The 22,974-nt window shown below is 69.9% G+C and overlaps 13 non-coding genes across 13 annotated transcripts; all 13 read right to left on the bottom strand.

The window, feature by feature from the left end:
* Window positions 1-988: 988 nt before the first annotated feature.
* On the bottom strand, window positions 989-1,107 carry LOC142461881 (5S ribosomal RNA). The gene has a single exon (XR_012787053.1). It is a non-coding gene; the product is annotated as a 5S ribosomal RNA (ribosomal RNA).
* Window positions 1,108-2,716: 1,609 nt separating this feature from the next.
* On the bottom strand, window positions 2,717-2,835 carry LOC142461869 (5S ribosomal RNA). The gene has a single exon (XR_012787045.1). It is a non-coding gene; the product is annotated as a 5S ribosomal RNA (ribosomal RNA).
* Window positions 2,836-4,425: 1,590 nt separating this feature from the next.
* LOC142461858 (5S ribosomal RNA) lies at window positions 4,426-4,544 on the bottom strand. Its single transcript, XR_012787038.1, has one exon. It is a non-coding gene; the product is annotated as a 5S ribosomal RNA (ribosomal RNA).
* A 1,592-nt stretch (window positions 4,545-6,136) lies between these two features.
* On the bottom strand, window positions 6,137-6,255 carry LOC142461847 (5S ribosomal RNA). The gene has a single exon (XR_012787027.1). It is a non-coding gene; the product is annotated as a 5S ribosomal RNA (ribosomal RNA).
* A 1,598-nt stretch (window positions 6,256-7,853) lies between these two features.
* On the bottom strand, window positions 7,854-7,972 carry LOC142461835 (5S ribosomal RNA). The gene has a single exon (XR_012787020.1). It is a non-coding gene; the product is annotated as a 5S ribosomal RNA (ribosomal RNA).
* Window positions 7,973-9,565: 1,593 nt separating this feature from the next.
* Window positions 9,566-9,684, bottom strand: LOC142461823 (5S ribosomal RNA). The gene has a single exon (XR_012787014.1). It is a non-coding gene; the product is annotated as a 5S ribosomal RNA (ribosomal RNA).
* Window positions 9,685-11,278: 1,594 nt separating this feature from the next.
* LOC142461810 (5S ribosomal RNA) lies at window positions 11,279-11,397 on the bottom strand. Its single transcript, XR_012787005.1, has one exon. It is a non-coding gene; the product is annotated as a 5S ribosomal RNA (ribosomal RNA).
* A 1,609-nt stretch (window positions 11,398-13,006) lies between these two features.
* On the bottom strand, window positions 13,007-13,125 carry LOC142461799 (5S ribosomal RNA). Its single transcript, XR_012786995.1, has one exon. It is a non-coding gene; the product is annotated as a 5S ribosomal RNA (ribosomal RNA).
* Window positions 13,126-14,728: 1,603 nt separating this feature from the next.
* LOC142461787 (5S ribosomal RNA) lies at window positions 14,729-14,847 on the bottom strand. Its single transcript, XR_012786984.1, has one exon. It is a non-coding gene; the product is annotated as a 5S ribosomal RNA (ribosomal RNA).
* Window positions 14,848-16,450: 1,603 nt separating this feature from the next.
* Window positions 16,451-16,569, bottom strand: LOC142461776 (5S ribosomal RNA). Its single transcript, XR_012786973.1, has one exon. It is a non-coding gene; the product is annotated as a 5S ribosomal RNA (ribosomal RNA).
* A 1,568-nt stretch (window positions 16,570-18,137) lies between these two features.
* Window positions 18,138-18,256, bottom strand: LOC142461763 (5S ribosomal RNA). The gene has a single exon (XR_012786962.1). It is a non-coding gene; the product is annotated as a 5S ribosomal RNA (ribosomal RNA).
* A 1,607-nt stretch (window positions 18,257-19,863) lies between these two features.
* Window positions 19,864-19,982, bottom strand: LOC142461752 (5S ribosomal RNA). Its single transcript, XR_012786951.1, has one exon. It is a non-coding gene; the product is annotated as a 5S ribosomal RNA (ribosomal RNA).
* A 1,602-nt stretch (window positions 19,983-21,584) lies between these two features.
* LOC142461741 (5S ribosomal RNA) lies at window positions 21,585-21,703 on the bottom strand. Its single transcript, XR_012786940.1, has one exon. It is a non-coding gene; the product is annotated as a 5S ribosomal RNA (ribosomal RNA).
* Window positions 21,704-22,974: the final 1,271 nt, after the last annotated feature.

Here is a 22,974-nt window from a genome sequence, read left to right as displayed (position 1 = left end):
TGGAGGTGGAAACACACCGAGGTCCCGTTAGCCGTGGCCAGAGCGGCCAGGTTCCCTCCCGGAGAGTACCACCTGACTTGAGAGAGTGGTGGACTTGAGAGAGACAGGTCCCGCTGGCCGCCCCTTGCTCCCGCCCTTGCCCTTGCCCTTGCCCTTGCCCCTGCGCCTTGTGCCCTGCCCCTGCCCCTTCTCCTTGCGACCTGCCCACTGGCCCCTGTCCTCCCCCCAGGGCGCCTGCGCTTGGTCCGCAGAGGCCGGCAGGGGCTGGCGCGGCGGCTTTGCCCTGCATGTACCCCAAGCGCATCAATGGCAGGGGTCGCGGAGGGCCCCATGCCTAGTCAGAGATCTTCTAGACAAGGGCATCCTCCCTGGGTGGGGCAAGGGGTCAGGCAGGCCGCCGGCCGCGTGCGGACACAGCCCAGTTTCCCCCAGGTGTGGTCGGGCCTCACCGCCTCCTTCCTTCCTTCCTTCCTTCCTTCCTTCCTTCCTTCCTTCCTTCCTTCCTTCCTTCCTTCCTTCCTTCCTTCCTTCCTTCCTTCCTTCCTTCCCAGAGGCCACACCGAGGCCCTGAACCTGACGCCGTGGTTCCCCTTGGCCAGCAACCGCGTGGGTGAAGAGAGGTCAGAGCCCATGGTGCAGGAAGGAGCAGGTGGCCGCACCTGCTGTGGCAGCCGCCGGCCCGCCAGGGTGGCAGAGCCCACCCCCACCCCTCGCGGGGCCGAGTCTGGGGGGTGCGGGGACCGCCAAGTGTGGAGGAGCGGTCCCCGGAGAGGGTGGGTATGAGGCGGGACGGTGCGGGCACTGCGGTTGGTGCCCCAGGCAGGTCCTGGGCAGGGGGCGCGGGGCCTGCTGGTGCCTAAGGAGACAGAGACACAGAGCCGGGGGAGAGAGGGGGACGGAGGGGTGCTGGACCCTCAGGGGAGCCGGAGGTCTGCTGCGGCGCTCGCAGGGCGTGGCCGTGGCCGTGGGGGGCCGGCGAGTGGCAAAAAGCCTACAGCACCCGGTATTCCCAGGCGGTCTCCCATCCAAGTACTAACCAGGCCCGACCCTGCTTAGCTTCCGAGATCAGACGAGATCGGGCGCGTTCAGGGTGGTATGGCCGTAGACGCTTGCAGCCTCCTCCTGCTGGCCCTAAGAGCCTGCCGCCGCCGCCGCCGCCGCCGCCGCCGCCGCCGCCGCCCGCCCTCCTGCGCTCCCACGGCCTTGGCCCGACCACCCGACACAACCCGCGCGCCGTGCCTGCGCCTCGCCTAAGCTGCCCACCTGCCCGCCTGCCTGCCCTGGCCCCCGCTTTGTCCGCCTCCCTGCCTACGTGTTCCCATGCCGCCGCCGCCGCCGCCTCTACCACCCCGCTCCTCGGGGCTCCACTCCTGCCGCGGCCTGCACAGCCCACACTCACGAGACAGGGACGGGGTGCCAGGGCCAGGGGCTCAGGTGGCTGCGAGGGGAAGGGTCGCTCGCGGTGCTCCTGTGCACAGGAGAGACAGACACACAGACACAGACAGCCACAGCGACGGGGGCGGGGGGCGTGGGGGCCGAGGGTGGTAGTCGGGGCTGGGGTCGGTGCCCTCCGGGCGGCGGCCTCACGCCCAGAGGGTGGCCAGTGACCAGTGGGTCAAGGTTTCCTCGGGACAGGGAGGGGGTGCCAAGGGACCCTGATCCCGGAAACAGTGGCCAGGGCCAGGGCTGGCTCACAGCTTTGTCAGAGGTGCCCATGGTGGAGGTGGAAACACACCGAGGTCCCGTTAGCCGTGGCCAGAGCGGCCAGGTTCCCTCCCGGAGAGTACCACCTGACTTGAGAGAGTGGTGGACTTGAGAGAGACAGGTCCCGCTGGCCGCCCCTTGCTCCCGCCCTTGCCCTTGCCCTTGCCCTTGCCCTTGCCCCTGCGCCTTGTGCCCTGCCCCTGCCCCTTCTCCTTGCGACCTGCCCACTGGCCCCTGTCCTCCCCCCAGGGCGCCTGCGCTTGGTCCGCAGAGGCCGGCAGGGGCTGGCGCGGCGGCTTTGCCCTGCATGTACCCCAAGCGCATCAATGGCAGGGGTCGCGGAGGGCCCCATGCCTAGTCAGAGATCTTCTAGACAAGGGCATCCTCCCTGGGTGGGGCAAGGGGTCAGGCAGGCCGCCGGCCGCGTGCGGACACAGCCCAGTTTCCCCCAGGTGTGGTCGGGCCTCACCGCCTCCTTCCTTCCTTCCTTCCTTCCTTCCTTCCTTCCTTCCTTCCTTCCTTCCTTCCTTCCTTCCTTCCTTCCTTCCTTCCTTCCTTCCTTCCTTCCTTCCCAGAGGCCACACCGAGGCCCTGAACCTGACGCCGTGGTTCCCCTTGGCCAGCAACCGCGTGGGTGAAGAGAGGTCAGAGCCCATGGTGCAGGAAGGAGCAGGTGGCCGCACCTGCTGTGGCAGCCGCCGGCCCGCCAGGGTGGCAGAGCCCACCCCCACCCCTCGCGGGGCCGAGTCTGGGGGGTGCGGGGACCGCCAAGTGTGGAGGAGCGGTCCCCGGAGAGGGTGGGTATGAGGCGGGACGGTGCGGGCACTGCGGTTGGTGCCCCAGGCAGGTCCTGGGCAGGGGGCGCGGGGCCTGCTGGTGCCTAAGGAGACAGAGACACAGAGCCGGGGGAGAGAGGGGGACGGAGGGGTGCTGGACCCTCAGGGGAGCCGGAGGTCTGCTGCGGCGCTCGCAGGGCGTGGCCGTGGCCGTGGGGGGCCGGCGAGTGGCAAAAAGCCTACAGCACCCGGTATTCCCAGGCGGTCTCCCATCCAAGTACTAACCAGGCCCGACCCTGCTTAGCTTCCGAGATCAGACGAGATCGGGCGCGTTCAGGGTGGTATGGCCGTAGACGCTTGCAGCTTCCTCCTGCTGGCCCTAAGAGCCTGCCGCCGCCGCCGCCGCCGCCGCCGCCGCCGCCGCCCGCCCTCCTGCGCTCCCACGGGCCTTGGCCCGACCACCCGACACAACCCGCGCGCCGTGCCTGCGCCTCGCCTAAGCTGCCCACCTGCCCGCCTGCCTGCCCTGGCCCCCGCTTTGTCCGCCTCCCTGGCTACGTGTTCCCATGCCGCCGCCGCCGCCGCCGCCTCTACCACCCCGCTCCTCGGGGCTCCACTCCTGCCGCGGCCTGCACAGCCCACACTCACGAGACAGGGACGGGGTGCCAGGGCCAGGGGCTCAGGTGGCTGCGAGGGGAAGGGTCGCTCGCGGTGCTCCTGTGCACAGGAGAGACAGACACACAGACACAGACAGCCACAGCGACGGGGGCGGGGGGCGTGGGGGCCGAGGGTGGTAGTCGGGGCTGGGGTCGGTGCCCTCCGGGCGGCGGCCTCACGCCCAGAGGGTGGCCAGTGACCAGTGGGTCAAGGTTTCCTCGGGACAGGGAGGGGGTGCCAAGGGACCCTGATCCCGGAAACAGTGGCCAGGGCCAGGGCTGGCTCACAGCTTTGTCAGAGGTGCCCATGGTGGAGGTGGAAACACACCGAGGTCCCGTTAGCCGTGGCCAGAGCGGCCAGGTTCCCTCCCGGAGAGTACCACCTGACTTGAGAGAGTGGTGGACTTGAGAGAGACAGGTCCCGCTGGCCGCCCCTTGCTCCCGCCCTTGCCCTTGCCCTTGCCCTTGCCCTTGCCCCTGCGCCTTGTGCCCTGCCCCTGCCCCTTCTCCTTGCGACCTGCCCACTGGCCCCTGTCCTCCCCCCAGGGCGCCTGCGCTTGGTCCGCAGAGGCCGGCAGGGGCTGGCGCGGCGGCTTTGCCCTGCATGTACCCCAAGCGCATCAATGGCAGGGGTCGCGGAGGGCCCCATGCCTAGTCAGAGATCTTCTAGACAAGGGCATCCTCCCTGGGTGGGGCAAGGGGTCAGGCAGGCCGCCGGCCGCGTGCGGACACAGCCCAGTTTCCCCCAGGTGTGGTCGGGCCTCACCGCCTCCTTCCTTCCTTCCTTCCTTCCTTCCTTCCTTCCTTCCTTCCTTCCTTCCTTCCTTCCTTCCTTCCTTCCTTCCTTCCCAGAGGCCACACCGAGGCCCTGAACCTGACGCCGTGGTTCCCCTTGGCCAGCAACCGCGTGGGTGAAGAGAGGTCAGAGCCCATGGTGCAGGAAGGAGCAGGTGGCCGCACCTGCTGTGGCAGCCGCCGGCCCGCCAGGGTGGCAGAGCCCACCCCCACCCCTCGCGGGGCCGAGTCTGGGGGGTGCGGGGACCGCCAAGTGTGGAGGAGCGGTCCCCGGAGAGGGTGGGTATGAGGCGGGACGGTGCGGGCACTGCGGTTGGTGCCCCAGGCAGGTCCTGGGCAGGGGGCGCGGGGCCTGCTGGTGCCTAAGGAGACAGAGACACAGAGCCGGGGGAGAGAGGGGGACGGAGGGGTGCTGGACCCTCAGGGGAGCCGGAGGTCTGCTGCGGCGCTCGCAGGGCGTGGCCGTGGCCGTGGGGGGCCGGCGAGTGGCAAAAAGCCTACAGCACCCGGTATTCCCAGGCGGTCTCCCATCCAAGTACTAACCAGGCCCGACCCTGCTTAGCTTCCGAGATCAGACGAGATCGGGCGCGTTCAGGGTGGTATGGCCGTAGACGCTTGCAGCCTCCTCCTGCTGGCCCTAAGAGCCTGCCGCCGCCGCCGCCGCCGCCGCCGCCCGCCCTCCTGCGCTCCCGCGGGCCTTGGCCCGACCACCCGACACAACCCGCGCGCCGTGCCTGCGCCTCGCCTAAGCTGCCCACCTGCCCGCCTGCCTGCCCTGGCCCCCGCTTTGTCCGCCTCCCTGGCTACGTGTTCCCATGCCGCCGCCGCCGCCGCCTCTACCACCCCGCTCCTCGGGGCTCCACTCCTGCCGCGGCCTGCACAGCCCACACTCACGAGACAGGGACGGGGTGCCAGGGCCAGGGGCTCAGGTGGCTGCGAGGGGAAGGGTCGCTCGCGGTGCTCCTGTGCACAGGAGAGACAGACACACAGACACAGACAGCCACAGCGACGGGGGCGGGGGGCGTGGGGGCCGAGGGTGGTAGTCGGGGCTGGGGTCGGTGCCCTCCGGGCGGCGGCCTCACGCCCAGAGGGTGGCCAGTGACCAGTGGGTCAAGGTTTCCTCGGGACAGGGAGGGGGTGCCAAGGGACCCTGATCCCGGAAACAGTGGCCAGGGCCAGGGCTGGCTCACAGCTTTGTCAGAGGTGCCCATGGTGGAGGTGGAAACACACCGAGGTCCCGTTAGCCGTGGCCAGAGCGGCCAGGTTCCCTCCCGGAGAGTACCACCTGACTTGAGAGAGTGGTGGACTTGAGAGAGACAGGTCCCGCTGGCCGCCCCTTGCTCCCGCCCTTGCCCTTGCCCTTGCCCTTGCCCCTGCGCCTTGTGCCCTGCCCCTGCCCCTTCTCCTTGCGACCTGCCCACTGGCCCCTGTCCTCCCCCCAGGGCGCCTGCGCTTGGTCCGCAGAGGCCGGCAGGGGCTGGCGCGGCGGCTTTGCCCTGCATGTACCCCAAGCGCATCAATGGCAGGGGTCGCGGAGGGCCCCATGCCTAGTCAGAGATCTTCTAGACAAGGGCATCCTCCCTGGGTGGGGCAAGGGGTCAGGCAGGCCGCCGGCCGCGTGCGGACACAGCCCAGTTTCCCCCAGGTGTGGTCGGGCCTCACCGCCTCCTTCCTTCCTTCCTTCCTTCCTTCCTTCCTTCCTTCCTTCCTTCCTTCCTTCCTTCCTTCCTTCCTTCCTTCCTTCCTTCCTTCCTTCCTTCCTTCCCAGAGGCCACACCGAGGCCCTGAACCTGACGCCGTGGTTCCCCTTGGCCAGCAACCGCGTGGGTGAAGAGAGGTCAGAGCCCATGGTGCAGGAAGGAGCAGGTGGCCGCACCTGCTGTGGCAGCCGCCGGCCCGCCAGGGTGGCAGAGCCCACCCCCACCCCTCGCGGGGCCGAGTCTGGGGGGTGCGGGGACCGCCAAGTGTGGAGGAGCGGTCCCCGGAGAGGGTGGGTATGAGGCGGGACGGTGCGGGCACTGCGGTTGGTGCCCCAGGCAGGTCCTGGGCAGGGGGCGCGGGGCCTGCTGGTGCCTAAGGAGACAGAGACACAGAGCCGGGGGAGAGAGGGGGACGGAGGGGTGCTGGACCCTCAGGGGAGCCGGAGGTCTGCTGCGGCGCTCGCAGGGCGTGGCCGTGGCCGTGGGGGGCCGGCGAGTGGCAAAAAGCCTACAGCACCCGGTATTCCCAGGCGGTCTCCCATCCAAGTACTAACCAGGCCCGACCCTGCTTAGCTTCCGAGATCAGACGAGATCGGGCGCGTTCAGGGTGGTATGGCCGTAGACGCTTGCAGCTTCCTCCTGCTGGCCCTAAGAGCCTGCCGCCGCCGCCGCCGCCGCCGCCGCCGCCGCCGCCCGCCCTCCTGCGCTCCCACGGGCCTTGGCCCGACCACCCGACACAACCCGCGCGCCGTGCCTGCGCCTCGCCTAAGCTGCCCACCTGCCCGCCTGCCTGCCCTGGCCCCCGCTTTGTCCGCCTCCCTGGCTACGTGTTCCCATGCCGCCGCCGCCGCCGCCTCTACCACCCCGCTCCTCGGGGCTCCACTCCTGCCGCGGCCTGCACAGCCCACACTCACGAGACAGGGACGGGGTGCCAGGGCCAGGGGCTCAGGTGGCTGCGAGGGGAAGGGTCGCTCGCGGTGCTCCTGTGCACAGGAGAGACAGACACACAGACACAGACAGCCACAGCGACGGGGGCGGGGGGCGTGGGGGCCGAGGGTGGTAGTCGGGGCTGGGGTCGGTGCCCTCCGGGCGGCGGCCTCACGCCCAGAGGGTGGCCAGTGACCAGTGGGTCAAGGTTTCCTCGGGACAGGGAGGGGGTGCCAAGGGACCCTGATCCCGGAAACAGTGGCCAGGGCCAGGGCTGGCTCACAGCTTTGTCAGAGGTGCCCATGGTGGAGGTGGAAACACACCGAGGTCCCGTTAGCCGTGGCCAGAGCGGCCAGGTTCCCTCCCGGAGAGTACCACCTGACTTGAGAGAGTGGTGGACTTGAGAGAGACAGGTCCCGCTGGCCGCCCCTTGCTCCCGCCCTTGCCCTTGCCCTTGCCCTTGCCCTTGCCCCTGCGCCTTGTGCCCTGCCCCTGCCCCTTCTCCTTGCGACCTGCCCACTGGCCCCTGTCCTCCCCCCAGGGCGCCTGCGCTTGGTCCGCAGAGGCCGGCAGGGGCTGGCGCGGCGGCTTTGCCCTGCATGTACCCCAAGCGCATCAATGGCAGGGGTCGCGGAGGGCCCCATGCCTAGTCAGAGATCTTCTAGACAAGGGCATCCTCCCTGGGTGGGGCAAGGGGTCAGGCAGGCCGCCGGCCGCGTGCGGACACAGCCCAGTTTCCCCCAGGTGTGGTCGGGCCTCACCGCCTCCTTCCTTCCTTCCTTCCTTCCTTCCTTCCTTCCTTCCTTCCTTCCTTCCTTCCTTCCTTCCTTCCTTCCTTCCTTCCTTCCTTCCTTCCCAGAGGCCACACCGAGGCCCTGAACCTGACGCCGTGGTTCCCCTTGGCCAGCAACCGCGTGGGTGAAGAGAGGTCAGAGCCCATGGTGCAGGAAGGAGCAGGTGGCCGCACCTGCTGTGGCAGCCGCCGGCCCGCCAGGGTGGCAGAGCCCACCCCCACCCCTCGCGGGGCCGAGTCTGGGGGGTGCGGGGACCGCCAAGTGTGGAGGAGCGGTCCCCGGAGAGGGTGGGTATGAGGCGGGACGGTGCGGGCACTGCGGTTGGTGCCCCAGGCAGGTCCTGGGCAGGGGGCGCGGGGCCTGCTGGTGCCTAAGGAGACAGAGACACAGAGCCGGGGGAGAGAGGGGGACGGAGGGGTGCTGGACCCTCAGGGGAGCCGGAGGTCTGCTGCGGCGCCGCAGGGCGTGGCCGTGGCCGTGGGGGGCCGGCGAGTGGCAAAAAGCCTACAGCACCCGGTATTCCCAGGCGGTCTCCCATCCAAGTACTAACCAGGCCCGACCCTGCTTAGCTTCCGAGATCAGACGAGATCGGGCGCGTTCAGGGTGGTATGGCCGTAGACGCTTGCAGCTTCCTCCTGCTGGCCCTAAGAGCCTGCCGCCGCCGCCGCCGCCGCCGCCGCCGCCGCCGCCCGCCCTCCTGCGCTCCCACGGGCCTTGGCCCGACCACCCGACACAACCCGCGCGCCGTGCCTGCGCCTCGCCTAAGCTGCCCACCTGCCCGCCTGCCTGCCCTGGCCCCCGCTTTGTCCGCCTCCCTGCCTACGTGTTCCCATGCCGCCGCCGCCGCCGCCTCTACCACCCCGCTCCTCGGGGCTCCACTCCTGCCGCGGCCTGCACAGCCCACACTCACGAGACAGGGACGGGGTGCCAGGGCCAGGGGCTCAGGTGGCTGCGAGGGGAAGGGTCGCTCGCGGTGCTCCTGTGCACAGGAGAGACAGACACACAGACACAGACAGCCACAGCGACGGGGGCGGGGGGCGTGGGGGCCGAGGGTGGTAGTCGGGGCTGGGGTCGGTGCCCTCCGGGCGGCGGCCTCACGCCCAGAGGGTGGCCAGTGACCAGTGGGTCAAGGTTTCCTCGGGACAGGGAGGGGGTGCCAAGGGACCCTGATCCCGGAAACAGTGGCCAGGGCCAGGGCTGGCTCACAGCTTTGTCAGAGGTGCCCATGGTGGAGGTGGAAACACACCGAGGTCCCGTTAGCCGTAGCCAGAGCGGCCAGGTTCCCTCCCGGAGAGTACCACCTGACTTGAGAGAGTGGTGGACTTGAGAGAGACAGGTCCCGCTGGCCGCCCCTTGCTCCCGCCCTTGCCCTTGCCCTTGCCCTTGCCCCTGCGCCTTGTGCCCTGCCCCTGCCCCTTCTCCTTGCGACCTGCCCACTGGCCCCTGTCCTCCCCCCAGGGCGCCTGCGCTTGGTCCGCAGAGGCCGGCAGGGGCTGGCGCGGCGGCTTTGCCCTGCATGTACCCCAAGCGCATCAATGGCAGGGGTCGCGGAGGGCCCCATGCCTAGTCAGAGATCTTCTAGACAAGGGCATCCTCCCTGGGTGGGGCAAGGGGTCAGGCAGGCCGCCGGCCGCGTGCGGACACAGCCCAGTTTCCCCCAGGTGTGGTCGGGCCTCACCGCCTCCTTCCTTCCTTCCTTCCTTCCTTCCTTCCTTCCTTCCTTCCTTCCTTCCTTCCTTCCTTCCTTCCTTCCTTCCTTCCTTCCTTCCTTCCCAGAGGCCACACCGAGGCCCTGAACCTGACGCCGTGGTTCCCCTTGGCCAGCAACCGCGTGGGTGAAGAGAGGTCAGAGCCCATGGTGCAGGAAGGAGCAGGTGGCCGCACCTGCTGTGGCAGCCGCCGGCCCGCCAGGGTGGCAGAGCCCACCCCCACCCCTCGCGGGGCCGAGTCTGGGGGGTGCGGGGACCGCCAAGTGTGGAGGAGCGGTCCCCGGAGAGGGTGGGTATGAGGCGGGACGGTGCGGGCACTGCGGTTGGTGCCCCAGGCAGGTCCTGGGCAGGGGGCGCGGGGCCTGCTGGTGCCTAAGGAGACAGAGACACAGAGCCGGGGGAGAGAGGGGGACGGAGGGGTGCTGGACCCTCAGGGGAGCCGGAGGTCTGCTGCGGCGCTCGCAGGGCGTGGCCGTGGCCGTGGGGGGCCGGCGAGTGGCAAAAAGCCTACAGCACCCGGTATTCCCAGGCGGTCTCCCATCCAAGTACTAACCAGGCCCGACCCTGCTTAGCTTCCGAGATCAGACGAGATCGGGCGCGTTCAGGGTGGTATGGCCGTAGACGCTTGCAGCTTCCTCCTGCTGGCCCTAAGAGCCTGCCGCCGCCGCCGCCGCCGCCGCCGCCGCCGCCGCCCGCCCTCCTGCGCTCCCACGGGCCTTGGCCCGACCACCCGACACAACCCGCGCGCCGTGCCTGCGCCTCGCCTAAGCTGCCCACCTGCCCGCCTGCCTGCCCTGGCCCCCGCTTTGTCCGCCTCCCTGGCTACGTGTTCCCATGCCGCCGCCGCCGCCGCCTCTACCACCCCGCTCCTCGGGGCTCCACTCCTGCCGCGGCCTGCACAGCCCACACTCACGAGACAGGGACGGGGTGCCAGGGCCAGGGGCTCAGGTGGCTGCGAGGGGAAGGGTCGCTCGCGGTGCTCCTGTGCACAGGAGAGACAGACACACAGACACAGACAGCCACAGCGACGGGGGCGGGGGGCGTGGGGGCCGAGGGTGGTAGTCGGGGCTGGGGTCGGTGCCCTCCGGGCGGCGGCCTCACGCCCAGAGGGTGGCCAGTGACCAGTGGGTCAAGGTTTCCTCGGGACAGGGAGGGGGTGCCAAGGGACCCTGATCCCGGAAACAGTGGCCAGGGCCAGGGCTGGCTCACAGCTTTGTCAGAGGTGCCCATGGTGGAGGTGGAAACACACCGAGGTCCCGTTAGCCGTGGCCAGAGCGGCCAGGTTCCCTCCCGGAGAGTACCACCTGACTTGAGAGAGTGGTGGACTTGAGAGAGACAGGTCCCGCTGGCCGCCCCTTGCTCCCGCCCTTGCCCTTGCCCTTGCCCTTGCCCTTGCCCCTGCGCCTTGTGCCCTGCCCCTGCCCCTTCTCCTTGCGACCTGCCCACTGGCCCCTGTCCTCCCCCCAGGGCGCCTGCGCTTGGTCCGCAGAGGCCGGCAGGGGCTGGCGCGGCGGCTTTGCCCTGCATGTACCCCAAGCGCATCAATGGCAGGGGTCGCGGAGGGCCCCATGCCTAGTCAGAGATCTTCTAGACAAGGGCATCCTCCCTGGGTGGGGCAAGGGGTCAGGCAGGCCGCCGGCCGCGTGCGGACACAGCCCAGTTTCCCCCAGGTGTGGTCGGGCCTCACCGCCTCCTTCCTTCCTTCCTTCCTTCCTTCCTTCCTTCCTTCCTTCCTTCCTTCCTTCCTTCCTTCCTTCCTTCCTTCCTTCCTTCCTTCCCAGAGGCCACACCGAGGCCCTGAACCTGACGCCGTGGTTCCCCTTGGCCAGCAACCGCGTGGGTGAAGAGAGGTCAGAGCCCATGGTGCAGGAAGGAGCAGGTGGCCGCACCTGCTGTGGCAGCCGCCGGCCCGCCAGGGTGGCAGAGCCCACCCCCACCCCTCGCGGGGCCGAGTCTGGGGGGTGCGGGGACCGCCAAGTGTGGAGGAGCGGTCCCCGGAGAGGGTGGGTATGAGGCGGGACGGTGCGGGCACTGCGGTTGGTGCCCCAGGCAGGTCCTGGGCAGGGGGCGCGGGGCCTGCTGGTGCCTAAGGAGACAGAGACACAGAGCCGGGGGAGAGAGGGGGACGGAGGGGTGCTGGACCCTCAGGGGAGCCGGAGGTCTGCTGCGGCGCCGCAGGGCGTGGCCGTGGCCGTGGGGGGCCGGCGAGTGGCAAAAAGCCTACAGCACCCGGTATTCCCAGGCGGTCTCCCATCCAAGTACTAACCAGGCCCGACCCTGCTTAGCTTCCGAGATCAGACGAGATCGGGCGCGTTCAGGGTGGTATGGCCGTAGACGCTTGCAGCTTCCTCCTGCTGGCCCTAAGAGCCTGCCGCCGCCGCCGCCGCCGCCGCCGCCGCCGCCGCCCGCCCTCCTGCGCTCCCACGGGCCTTGGCCCGACCACCCGACACAACCCGCGCGCCGTGCCTGCGCCTCGCCTAAGCTGCCCACCTGCCCGCCTGCCTGCCCTGGCCCCCGCTTTGTCCGCCTCCCTGCCTACGTGTTCCCATGCCGCCGCCGCCGCCGCCTCTACCACCCCGCTCCTCGGGGCTCCACTCCTGCCGCGGCCTGCACAGCCCACACTCACGAGACAGGGACGGGGTGCCAGGGCCAGGGGCTCAGGTGGCTGCGAGGGGAAGGGTCGCTCGCGGTGCTCCTGTGCACAGGAGAGACAGACACACAGACACAGACAGCCACAGCGACGGGGGCGGGGGGCGTGGGGGCCGAGGGTGGTAGTCGGGGCTGGGGTCGGTGCCCTCCGGGCGGCGGCCTCACGCCCAGAGGGTGGCCAGTGACCAGTGGGTCAAGGTTTCCTCGGGACAGGGAGGGGGTGCCAAGGGACCCTGATCCCGGAAACAGTGGCCAGGGCCAGGGCTGGCTCACAGCTTTGTCAGAGGTGCCCATGGTGGAGGTGGAAACACACCGAGGTCCCGTTAGCCGTAGCCAGAGCGGCCAGGTTCCCTCCCGGAGAGTACCACCTGACTTGAGAGAGTGGTGGACTTGAGAGAGACAGGTCCCGCTGGCCGCCCCTTGCTCCCGCCCTTGCCCTTGCCCTTGCCCTTGCCCCTGCGCCTTGTGCCCTGCCCCTGCCCCTTCTCCTTGCGACCTGCCCACTGGCCCCTGTCCTCCCCCCAGGGCGCCTGCGCTTGGTCCGCAGAGGCCGGCAGGGGCTGGCGCGGCGGCTTTGCCCTGCATGTACCCCAAGCGCATCAATGGCAGGGGTCGCGGAGGGCCCCATGCCTAGTCAGAGATCTTCTAGACAAGGGCATCCTCCCTGGGTGGGGCAAGGGGTCAGGCAGGCCGCCGGCCGCGTGCGGACACAGCCCAGTTTCCCCCAGGTGTGGTCGGGCCTCACCGCCTCCTTCCTTCCTTCCTTCCTTCCTTCCTTCCTTCCTTCCTTCCTTCCTTCCTTCCTTCCTTCCTTCCTTCCTTCCTTCCTTCCTTCCTTCCTTCCTTCCTTCCTTCCCAGAGGCCACACCGAGGCCCTGAACCTGACGCCGTGGTTCCCCTTGGCCAGCAACCGCGTGGGTGAAGAGAGGTCAGAGCCCATGGTGCAGGAAGGAGCAGGTGGCCGCACCTGCTGTGGCAGCCGCCGGCCCGCCAGGGTGGCAGAGCCCACCCCCACCCCTCGCGGGGCCGAGTCTGGGGGGTGCGGGGACCGCCAAGTGTGGAGGAGCGGTCCCCGGAGAGGGTGGGTATGAGGCGGGACGGTGCGGGCACTGCGGTTGGTGCCCCAGGCAGGTCCTGGGCAGGGGGCGCGGGGCCTGCTGGTGCCTAAGGAGACAGAGACACAGAGCCGGGGGAGAGAGGGGGACGGAGGGGTGCTGGACCCTCAGGGGAGCCGGAGGTCTGCTGCGGCGCTCGCAGGGCGTGGCCGTGGCCGTGGGGGGCCGGCGAGTGGCAAAAAGCCTACAGCACCCGGTATTCCCAGGCGGTCTCCCATCCAAGTACTAACCAGGCCCGACCCTGCTTAGCTTCCGAGATCAGACGAGATCGGGCGCGTTCAGGGTGGTATGGCCGTAGACGCTTGCAGCCTCCTCCTGCTGGCCCTAAGAGCCTGCCGCCGCCGCCGCCGCCGCCGCCGCCGCCCGCCCTCCTGCGCTCCCGCGGGCCTTGGCCCGACCACCCGACACAACCCGCGCGCCGTGCCTGCGCCTCGCCTAAGCTGCCCACCTGCCCGCCTGCCTGCCCTGGCCCCCGCTTTGTCCGCCTCCCTGCCTACGTGTTCCCATGCCGCCGCCGCCGCCGCCGCCTCTACCACCCCGCTCCTCGGGGCTCCACTCCTGCCGCGGCCTGCACAGCCCACACTCACGAGACAGGGACGGGGTGCCAGGGCCAGGGGCTCAGGTGGCTGCGAGGGGAAGGGTCGCTCGCGGTGCTCCTGTGCACAGGAGAGACAGACACACAGACACAGACAGCCACAGCGACGGGGGCGGGGGGCGTGGGGGCCGAGGGTGGTAGTCGGGGCTGGGGTCGGTGCCCTCCGGGCGGCGGCCTCACGCCCAGAGGGTGGCCAGTGACCAGTGGGTCAAGGTTTCCTCGGGACAGGGAGGGGGTGCCAAGGGACCCTGATCCCGGAAACAGTGGCCAGGGCCAGGGCTGGCTCACAGCTTTGTCAGAGGTGCCCATGGTGGAGGTGGAAACACACCGAGGTCCCGTTAGCCGTGGCCAGAGCGGCCAGGTTCCCTCCCGGAGAGTACCACCTGACTTGAGAGAGTGGTGGACTTGAGAGAGACAGGTCCCGCTGGCCGCCCCTTGCTCCCGCCCTTGCCCTTGCCCTTGCCCTTGCCCTTGCCCCTGCGCCTTGTGCCCTGCCCCTGCCCCTTCTCCTTGCGACCTGCCCACTGGCCCCTGTCCTCCCCCCAGGGCGCCTGCGCTTGGTCCGCAGAGGCCGGCAGGGGCTGGCGCGGCGGCTTTGCCCTGCATGTACCCCAAGCGCATCAATGGCAGGGGTCGCGGAGGGCCCCATGCCTAGTCAGAGATCTTCTAGACAAGGGCATCCTCCCTGGGTGGGGCAAGGGGTCAGGCAGGCCGCCGGCCGCGTGCGGACACAGCCCAGTTTCCCCCAGGTGTGGTCGGGCCTCACCGCCTCCTTCCTTCCTTCCTTCCTTCCTTCCTTCCTTCCTTCCTTCCTTCCTTCCTTCCTTCCTTCCTTCCTTCCTTCCTTCCTTCCTTCCTTCCTTCCTTCCCAGAGGCCACACCGAGGCCCTGAACCTGACGCCGTGGTTCCCCTTGGCCAGCAACCGCGTGGGTGAAGAGAGGTCAGAGCCCATGGTGCAGGAAGGAGCAGGTGGCCGCACCTGCTGTGGCAGCCGCCGGCCCGCCAGGGTGGCAGAGCCCACCCCCACCCCTCGCGGGGCCGAGTCTGGGGGGTGCGGGGACCGCCAAGTGTGGAGGAGCGGTCCCCGGAGAGGGTGGGTATGAGGCGGGACGGTGCGGGCACTGCGGTTGGTGCCCCAGGCAGGTCCTGGGCAGGGGGCGCGGGGCCTGCTGGTGCCTAAGGAGACAGAGACACAGAGCCGGGGGAGAGAGGGGGACGGAGGGGTGCTGGACCCTCAGGGGAGCCGGAGGTCTGCTGCGGCGCCGCAGGGCGTGGCCGTGGCCGTGGGGGGCCGGCGAGTGGCAAAAAGCCTACAGCACCCGGTATTCCCAGGCGGTCTCCCATCCAAGTACTAACCAGGCCCGACCCTGCTTAGCTTCCGAGATCAGACGAGATCGGGCGCGTTCAGGGTGGTATGGCCGTAGACGCTTGCAGCTTCCTCCTGCTGGCCCTAAGAGCCTGCCGCCGCCGCCGCCGCCGCCGCCGCCGCCGCCGCCCGCCCTCCTGCGCTCCCACGGGCCTTGGCCCGACCACCCGACACAACCCGCGCGCCGTGCCTGCGCCTCGCCTAAGCTGCCCACCTGCCCGCCTGCCTGCCCTGGCCCCCGCTTTGTCCGCCTCCCTGCCTACGTGTTCCCATGCCGCCGCCGCCGCCGCCGCCGCCTCTACCACCCCGCTCCTCGGGGCTCCACTCCTGCCGCGGCCTGCACAGCCCACACTCACGAGACAGGGACGGGGTGCCAGGGCCAGGGGCTCAGGTGGCTGCGAGGGGAAGGGTCGCTCGCGGTGCTCCTGTGCACAGGAGAGACAGACACACAGACACAGACAGCCACAGCGACGGGGGCGGGGGGCGTGGGGGCCGAGGGTGGTAGTCGGGGCTGGGGTCGGTGCCCTCCGGGCGGCGGCCTCACGCCCAGAGGGTGGCCAGTGACCAGTGGGTCAAGGTTTCCTCGGGACAGGGAGGGGGTGCCAAGGGACCCTGATCCCGGAAACAGTGGCCAGGGCCAGGGCTGGCTCACAGCTTTGTCAGAGGTGCCCATGGTGGAGGTGGAAACACACCGAGGTCCCGTTAGCCGTAGCCAGAGCGGCCAGGTTCCCTCCCGGAGAGTACCACCTGACTTGAGAGAGTGGTGGACTTGAGAGAGACAGGTCCCGCTGGCCGCCCCTTGCTCCCGCCCTTGCCCTTGCCCTTGCCCTTGCCCCTGCGCCTTGTGCCCTGCCCCTGCCCCTTCTCCTTGCGACCTGCCCACTGGCCCCTGTCCTCCCCCCAGGGCGCCTGCGCTTGGTCCGCAGAGGCCGGCAGGGGCTGGCGCGGCGGCTTTGCCCTGCATGTACCCCAAGCGCATCAATGGCAGGGGTCGCGGAGGGCCCCATGCCTAGTCAGAGATCTTCTAGACAAGGGCATCCTCCCTGGGTGGGGCAAGGGGTCAGGCAGGCCGCCGGCCGCGTGCGGACACAGCCCAGTTTCCCCCAGGTGTGGTCGGGCCTCACCGCCTCCTTCCTTCCTTCCTTCCTTCCTTCCTTCCTTCCTTCCTTCCTTCCTTCCTTCCTTCCTTCCTTCCTTCCTTCCTTCCTTCCTTCCTTCCTTCCCAGAGGCCACACCGAGGCCCTGAACCTGACGCCGTGGTTCCCCTTGGCCAGCAACCGCGTGGGTGAAGAGAGGTCAGAGCCCATGGTGCAGGAAGGAGCAGGTGGCCGCACCTGCTGTGGCAGCCGCCGGCCCGCCAGGGTGGCAGAGCCCACCCCCACCCCTCGCGGGGCCGAGTCTGGGGGGTGCGGGGACCGCCAAGTGTGGAGGAGCGGTCCCCGGAGAGGGTGGGTATGAGGCGGGACGGTGCGGGCACTGCGGTTGGTGCCCCAGGCAGGTCCTGGGCAGGGGGCGCGGGGCCTGCTGGTGCCTAAGGAGACAGAGACACAGAGCCGGGGGAGAGAGGGGGACGGAGGGGTGCTGGACCCTCAGGGGAGCCGGAGGTCTGCTGCGGCGCTCGCAGGGCGTGGCCGTGGCCGTGGGGGGCCGGCGAGTGGCAAAAAGCCTACAGCACCCGGTATTCCCAGGCGGTCTCCCATCCAAGTACTAACCAGGCCCGACCCTGCTTAGCTTCCGAGATCAGACGAGATCGGGCGCGTTCAGGGTGGTATGGCCGTAGACGCTTGCAGCCTCCTCCTGCTGGCCCTAAGAGCCTGCCGCCGCCGCCGCCGCCGCCGCCGCCCGCCCTCCTGCGCTCCCGCGGGCCTTGGCCCGACCACCCGACACAACCCGCGCGCCGTGCCTGCGCCTCGCCTAAGCTGCCCACCTGCCCGCCTGCCTGCCCTGGCCCCCGCTTTGTCCGCCTCCCTGGCTACGTGTTCCCATGCCGCCGCCGCCGCCGCCTCTACCACCCCGCTCCTCGGGGCTCCACTCCTGCCGCGGCCTGCACAGCCCACACTCACGAGACAGGGACGGGGTGCCAGGGCCAGGGGCTCAGGTGGCTGCGAGGGGAAGGGTCGCTCGCGGTGCTCCTGTGCACAGGAGAGACAGACACACAGACACAGACAGCCACAGCGACGGGGGCGGGGGGCGTGGGGGCCGAGGGTGGTAGTCGGGGCTGGGGTCGGTGCCCTCCGGGCGGCGGCCTCACGCCCAGAGGGTGGCCAGTGACCAGTGGGTCAAGGTTTCCTCGGGACAGGGAGGGGGTGCCAAGGGACCCTGATCCCGGAAACAGTGGCCAGGGCCAGGGCTGGCTCACAGCTTTGTCAGAGGTGCCCATGGTGGAGGTGGAAACACACCGAGGTCCCGTTAGCCGTGGCCAGAGCGGCCAGGTTCCCTCCCGGAGAGTACCACCTGACTTGAGAGAGTGGTGGACTTGAGAGAGACAGGTCCCGCTGGCCGCCCCTTGCTCCCGCCCTTGCCCTTGCCCTTGCCCTTGCCCCTGCGCCTTGTGCCCTGCCCCTGCCCCTTCTCCTTGCGACCTGCCCACTGGCCCCTGTCCTCCCCCCAGGGCGCCTGCGCTTGGTCCGCAGAGGCCGGCAGGGGCTGGCGCGGCGGCTTTGCCCTGCATGTACCCCAAGCGCATCAATGGCAGGGGTCGCGGAGGGCCCCATGCCTAGTCAGAGATCTTCTAGACAAGGGCATCCTCCCTGGGTGGGGCAAGGGGTCAGGCAGGCCGCCGGCCGCGTGCGGACACAGCCCAGTTTCCCCCAGGTGTGGTCGGGCCTCACCGCCTCCTTCCTTCCTTCCTTCCTTCCTTCCTTCCTTCCTTCCTTCCTTCCTTCCTTCCTTCCTTCCTTCCTTCCTTCCCAGAGGCCACACCGAGGCCCTGAACCTGACGCCGTGGTTCCCCTTGGCCAGCAACCGCGTGGGTGAAGAGAGGTCAGAGCCCATGGTGCAGGAAGGAGCAGGTGGCCGCACCTGCTGTGGCAGCCGCCGGCCCGCCAGGGTGGCAGAGCCCACCCCCACCCCTCGCGGGGCCGAGTCTGGGGGGTGCGGGGACCGCCAAGTGTGGAGGAGCGGTCCCCGGAGAGGGTGGGTATGAGGCGGGACGGTGCGGGCACTGCGGTTGGTGCCCCAGGCAGGTCCTGGGCAGGGGGCGCGGGGCCTGCTGGTGCCTAAGGAGACAGAGACACAGAGCCGGGGGAGAGAGGGGGACGGAGGGGTGCTGGACCCTCAGGGGAGCCGGAGGTCTGCTGCGGCGCTCGCAGGGCGTGGCCGTGGCCGTGGGGGGCCGGCGAGTGGCAAAAAGCCTACAGCACCCGGTATTCCCAGGCGGTCTCCCATCCAAGTACTAACCAGGCCCGACCCTGCTTAGCTTCCGAGATCAGACGAGATCGGGCGCGTTCAGGGTGGTATGGCCGTAGACGCTTGCAGCTTCCTCCTGCTGGCCCTAAGAGCCTGCCGCCGCCGCCGCCGCCGCCGCCGCCGCCGCCGCCCGCCCTCCTGCGCTCCCACGGGCCTTGGCCCGACCACCCGACACAACCCGCGCGCCGTGCCTGCGCCTCGCCTAAGCTGCCCACCTGCCCGCCTGCCTGCCCTGGCCCCCGCTTTGTCCGCCTCCCTGGCTACGTGTTCCCATGCCGCCGCCGCCGCCGCCTCTACCACCCCGCTCCTCGGGGCTCCACTCCTGCCGCGGCCTGCACAGCCCACACTCACGAGACAGGGACGGGGTGCCAGGGCCAGGGGCTCAGGTGGCTGCGAGGGGAAGGGTCGCTCGCGGTGCTCCTGTGCACAGGAGAGACAGACACACAGACACAGACAGCCACAGCGACGGGGGCGGGGGGCGTGGGGGCCGAGGGTGGTAGTCGGGGCTGGGGTCGGTGCCCTCCGGGCGGCGGCCTCACGCCCAGAGGGTGGCCAGTGACCAGTGGGTCAAGGTTTCCTCGGGACAGGGAGGGGGTGCCAAGGGACCCTGATCCCGGAAACAGTGGCCAGGGCCAGGGCTGGCTCACAGCTTTGTCAGAGGTGCCCATGGTGGAGGTGGAAACACACCGAGGTCCCGTTAGCCGTAGCCAGAGCGGCCAGGTTCCCTCCCGGAGAGTACCACCTGACTTGAGAGAGTGGTGGACTTGAGAGAGACAGGTCCCGCTGGCCGCCCCTTGCTCCCGCCCTTGCCCTTGCCCTTGCCCTTGCCCTTGCCCCTGCGCCTTGTGCCCTGCCCCTGCCCCTTCTCCTTGCGACCTGCCCACTGGCCCCTGTCCTCCCCCCAGGGCGCCTGCGCTTGGTCCGCAGAGGCCGGCAGGGGCTGGCGCGGCGGCTTTGCCCTGCATGTACCCCAAGCGCATCAATGGCAGGGGTCGCGGAGGGCCCCATGCCTAGTCAGAGATCTTCTAGACAAGGGCATCCTCCCTGGGTGGGGCAAGGGGTCAGGCAGGCCGCCGGCCGCGTGCGGACACAGCCCAGTTTCCCCCAGGTGTGGTCGGGCCTCACCGCCTCCTTCCTTCCTTCCTTCCTTCCTTCCTTCCTTCCTTCCTTCCTTCCTTCCTTCCTTCCTTCCTTCCTTCCTTCCTTCCTTCCTTCCTTCCTTCCTTCCCAGAGGCCACACCGAGGCCCTGAACCTGACGCCGTGGTTCCCCTTGGCCAGCAACCGCGTGGGTGAAGAGAGGTCAGAGCCCATGGTGCAGGAAGGAGCAGGTGGCCGCACCTGCTGTGGCAGCCGCCGGCCCGCCAGGGTGGCAGAGCCCACCCCCACCCCTCGCGGGGCCGAGTCTGGGGGGTGCGGGGACCGCCAAGTGTGGAGGAGCGGTCCCCGGAGAGGGTGGGTATGAGGCGGGACGGTGCGGGCACTGCGGTTGGTGCCCCAGGCAGGTCCTGGGCAGGGGGCGCGGGGCCTGCTGGTGCCTAAGGAGACAGAGACACAGAGCCGGGGGAGAGAGGGGGACGGAGGGGTGCTGGACCCTCAGGGGAGCCGGAGGTCTGCTGCGGCGCTCGCAGGGCGTGGCCGTGGCCGTGGGGGGCCGGCGAGTGGCAAAAAGCCTACAGCACCCGGTATTCCCAGGCGGTCTCCCATCCAAGTACTAACCAGGCCCGACCCTGCTTAGCTTCCGAGATCAGACGAGATCGGGCGCGTTCAGGGTGGTATGGCCGTAGACGCTTGCAGCCTCCTCCTGCTGGCCCTAAGAGCCTGCCGCCGCCGCCGCCGCCGCCGCCGCCCGCCCTCCTGCGCTCCCGCGGGCCTTGGCCCGACCACCCGACACAACCCGCGCGCCGTGCCTGCGCCTCGCCTAAGCTGCCCACCTGCCCGCCTGCCTGCCCTGGCCCCCGCTTTGTCCGCCTCCCTGGCTACGTGTTCCCATGCCGCCGCCGCCGCCGCCTCTACCACCCCGCTCCTCGGGGCTCCACTCCTGCCGCGGCCTGCACAGCCCACACTCACGAGACAGGGACGGGGTGCCAGGGCCAGGGGCTCAGGTGGCTGCGAGGGGAAGGGTCGCTCGCGGTGCTCCTGTGCACAGGAGAGACAGACACACAGACACAGACAGCCACAGCGACGGGGGCGGGGGGCGTGGGGGCCGAGGGTGGTAGTCGGGGCTGGGGTCGGTGCCCTCCGGGCGGCGGCCTCACGCCCAGAGGGTGGCCAGTGACCAGTGGGTCAAGGTTTCCTCGGGACAGGGAGGGGGTGCCAAGGGACCCTGATCCCGGAAACAGTGGCCAGGGCCAGGGCTGGCTCACAGCTTTGTCAGAGGTGCCCATGGTGGAGGTGGAAACACACCGAGGTCCCGTTAGCCGTAGCCAGAGCGGCCAGGTTCCCTCCCGGAGAGTACCACCTGACTTGAGAGAGTGGTGGACTTGAGAGAGACAGGTCCCGCTGGCCGCCCCTTGCTCCCGCCCTTGCCCTTGCCCTTGCCCTTGCCCTTGCCCCTGCGCCTTGTGCCCTGCCCCTGCCCCTTCTCCTTGCGACCTGCCCACTGGCCCCTGTCCTCCCCCCAGGGCGCCTGCGCTTGGTCCGCAGAGGCCGGCAGGGGCTGGCGCGGCGGCTTTGCCCTGCATGTACCCCAAGCGCATCAATGGCAGGGGTCGCGGAGGGCCCCATGCCTAGTCAGAGATCTTCTAGACAAGGGCATCCTCCCTGGGTGGGGCAAGGGGTCAGGCAGGCCGCCGGCCGCGTGCGGACACAGCCCAGTTTCCCCCAGGTGTGGTCGGGCCTCACCGCCTCCTTCCTTCCTTCCTTCCTTCCTTCCTTCCTTCCTTCCTTCCTTCCTTCCTTCCTTCCTTCCTTCCTTCCTTCCTTCCTTCCTTCCTTCCTTCCTTCCTTCCCAGAGGCCACACCGAGGCCCTGAACCTGACGCCGTGGTTCCCCTTGGCCAGCAACCGCGTGGGTGAAGAGAGGTCAGAGCCCATGGTGCAGGAAGGAGCAGGTGGCCGCACCTGCTGTGGCAGCCGCCGGCCCGCCAGGGTGGCAGAGCCCACCCCCACCCCTCGCGGGGCCGAGTCTGGGGGGTGCGGGGACCGCCAAGTGTGGAGGAGCGGTCCCCGGAGAGGGTGGGTATGAGGCGGGACGGTGCGGGCACTGCGGTTGGTGCCCCAGGCAGGTCCTGGGCAGGGGGCGCGGGGCCTGCTGGTGCCTAAGGAGACAGAGACACAGAGCCGGGGGAGAGAGGGGGACGGAGGGGTGCTGGACCCTCAGGGGAGCCGGAGGTCTGCTGCGGCGCTCGCAGGGCGTGGCCGTGGCCGTGGGGGGCCGGCGAGTGGCAAAAAGCCTACAGCACCCGGTATTCCCAGGCGGTCTCCCATCCAAGTACTAACCAGGCCCGACCCTGCTTAGCTTCCGAGATCAGACGAGATCGGGCGCGTTCAGGGTGGTATGGCCGTAGACGCTTGCAGCCTCCTCCTGCTGGCCCTAAGAGCCTGCCGCCGCCGCCGCCGCCGCCGCCGCCCGCCCTCCTGCGCTCCCGCGGGCCTTGGCCCGACCACCCGACACAACCCGCGCGCCGTGCCTGCGCCTCGCCTAAGCTGCCCACCTGCCCGCCTGCCTGCCCTGGCCCCCGCTTTGTCCGCCTCCCTGGCTACGTGTTCCCATGCCGCCGCCGCCGCCGCCTCTACCACCCCGCTCCTCGGGGCTCCACTCCTGCCGCGGCCTGCACAGCCCACACTCACGAGACAGGGACGGGGTGCCAGGGCCAGGGGCTCAGGTGGCTGCGAGGGGAAGGGTCGCTCGCGGTGCTCCTGTGCACAGGAGAGACAGACACACAGACACAGACAGCCACAGCGACGGGGGCGGGGGGCGTGGGGGCCGAGGGTGGTAGTCGGGGCTGGGGTCGGTGCCCTCCGGGCGGCGGCCTCACGCCCAGAGGGTGGCCAGTGACCAGTGGGTCAAGGTTTCCTCGGGACAGGGAGGGGGTGCCAAGGGACCCTGATCCCGGAAACAGTGGCCAGGGCCAGGGCTGGCTCACAGCTTTGTCAGAGGTGCCCATGGTGGAGGTGGAAACACACCGAGGTCCCGTTAGCCGTGGCCAGAGCGGCCAGGTTCCCTCCCGGAGAGTACCACCTGACTTGAGAGAGTGGTGGACTTGAGAGAGACAGGTCCCGCTGGCCGCCCCTTGCTCCCGCCCTTGCCCTTGCCCTTGCCCTTGCCCCTGCGCCTTGTGCCCTGCCCCTGCCCCTTCTCCTTGCGACCTGCCCACTGGCCCCTGTCCTCCCCCCAGGGCGCCTGCGCTTGGTCCGCAGAGGCCGGCAGGGGCTGGCGCGGCGGCTTTGCCCTGCATGTACCCCAAGCGCATCAATGGCAGGGGTCGCGGAGGGCCCCATGCCTAGTCAGAGATCTTCTAGACAAGGGCATCCTCCCTGGGTGGGGCAAGGGGTCAGGCAGGCCGCCGGCCGCGTGCGGACACAGCCCAGTTTCCCCCAGGTGTGGTCGGGCCTCACCGCCTCCTTCCTTCCTTCCTTCCTTCCTTCCTTCCTTCCTTCCTTCCTTCCTTCCTTCCTTCCTTCCTTCCTTCCTTCCTTCCTTCCTTCCTTCCTTCCTTCCTTCCTTCCTTCCCAGAGGCCACACCGAGGCCCTGAACCTGACGCCGTGGTTCCCCTTGGCCAGCAACCGCGTGGGTGAAGAGAGGTCAGAGCCCATGGTGCAGGAAGGAGCAGGTGGCC

This window comes from Tenrec ecaudatus, chromosome 11, assembly GCF_050624435.1.
Source record: "Tenrec ecaudatus isolate mTenEca1 chromosome 11, mTenEca1.hap1, whole genome shotgun sequence".
NCBI lineage: Eukaryota > Metazoa > Chordata > Mammalia > Afrosoricida > Tenrecidae > Tenrec > Tenrec ecaudatus.
The sequence above is the reverse complement of the archived record's forward strand: the minus strand, read 5'-3'. Positions and strand labels throughout refer to the sequence as shown.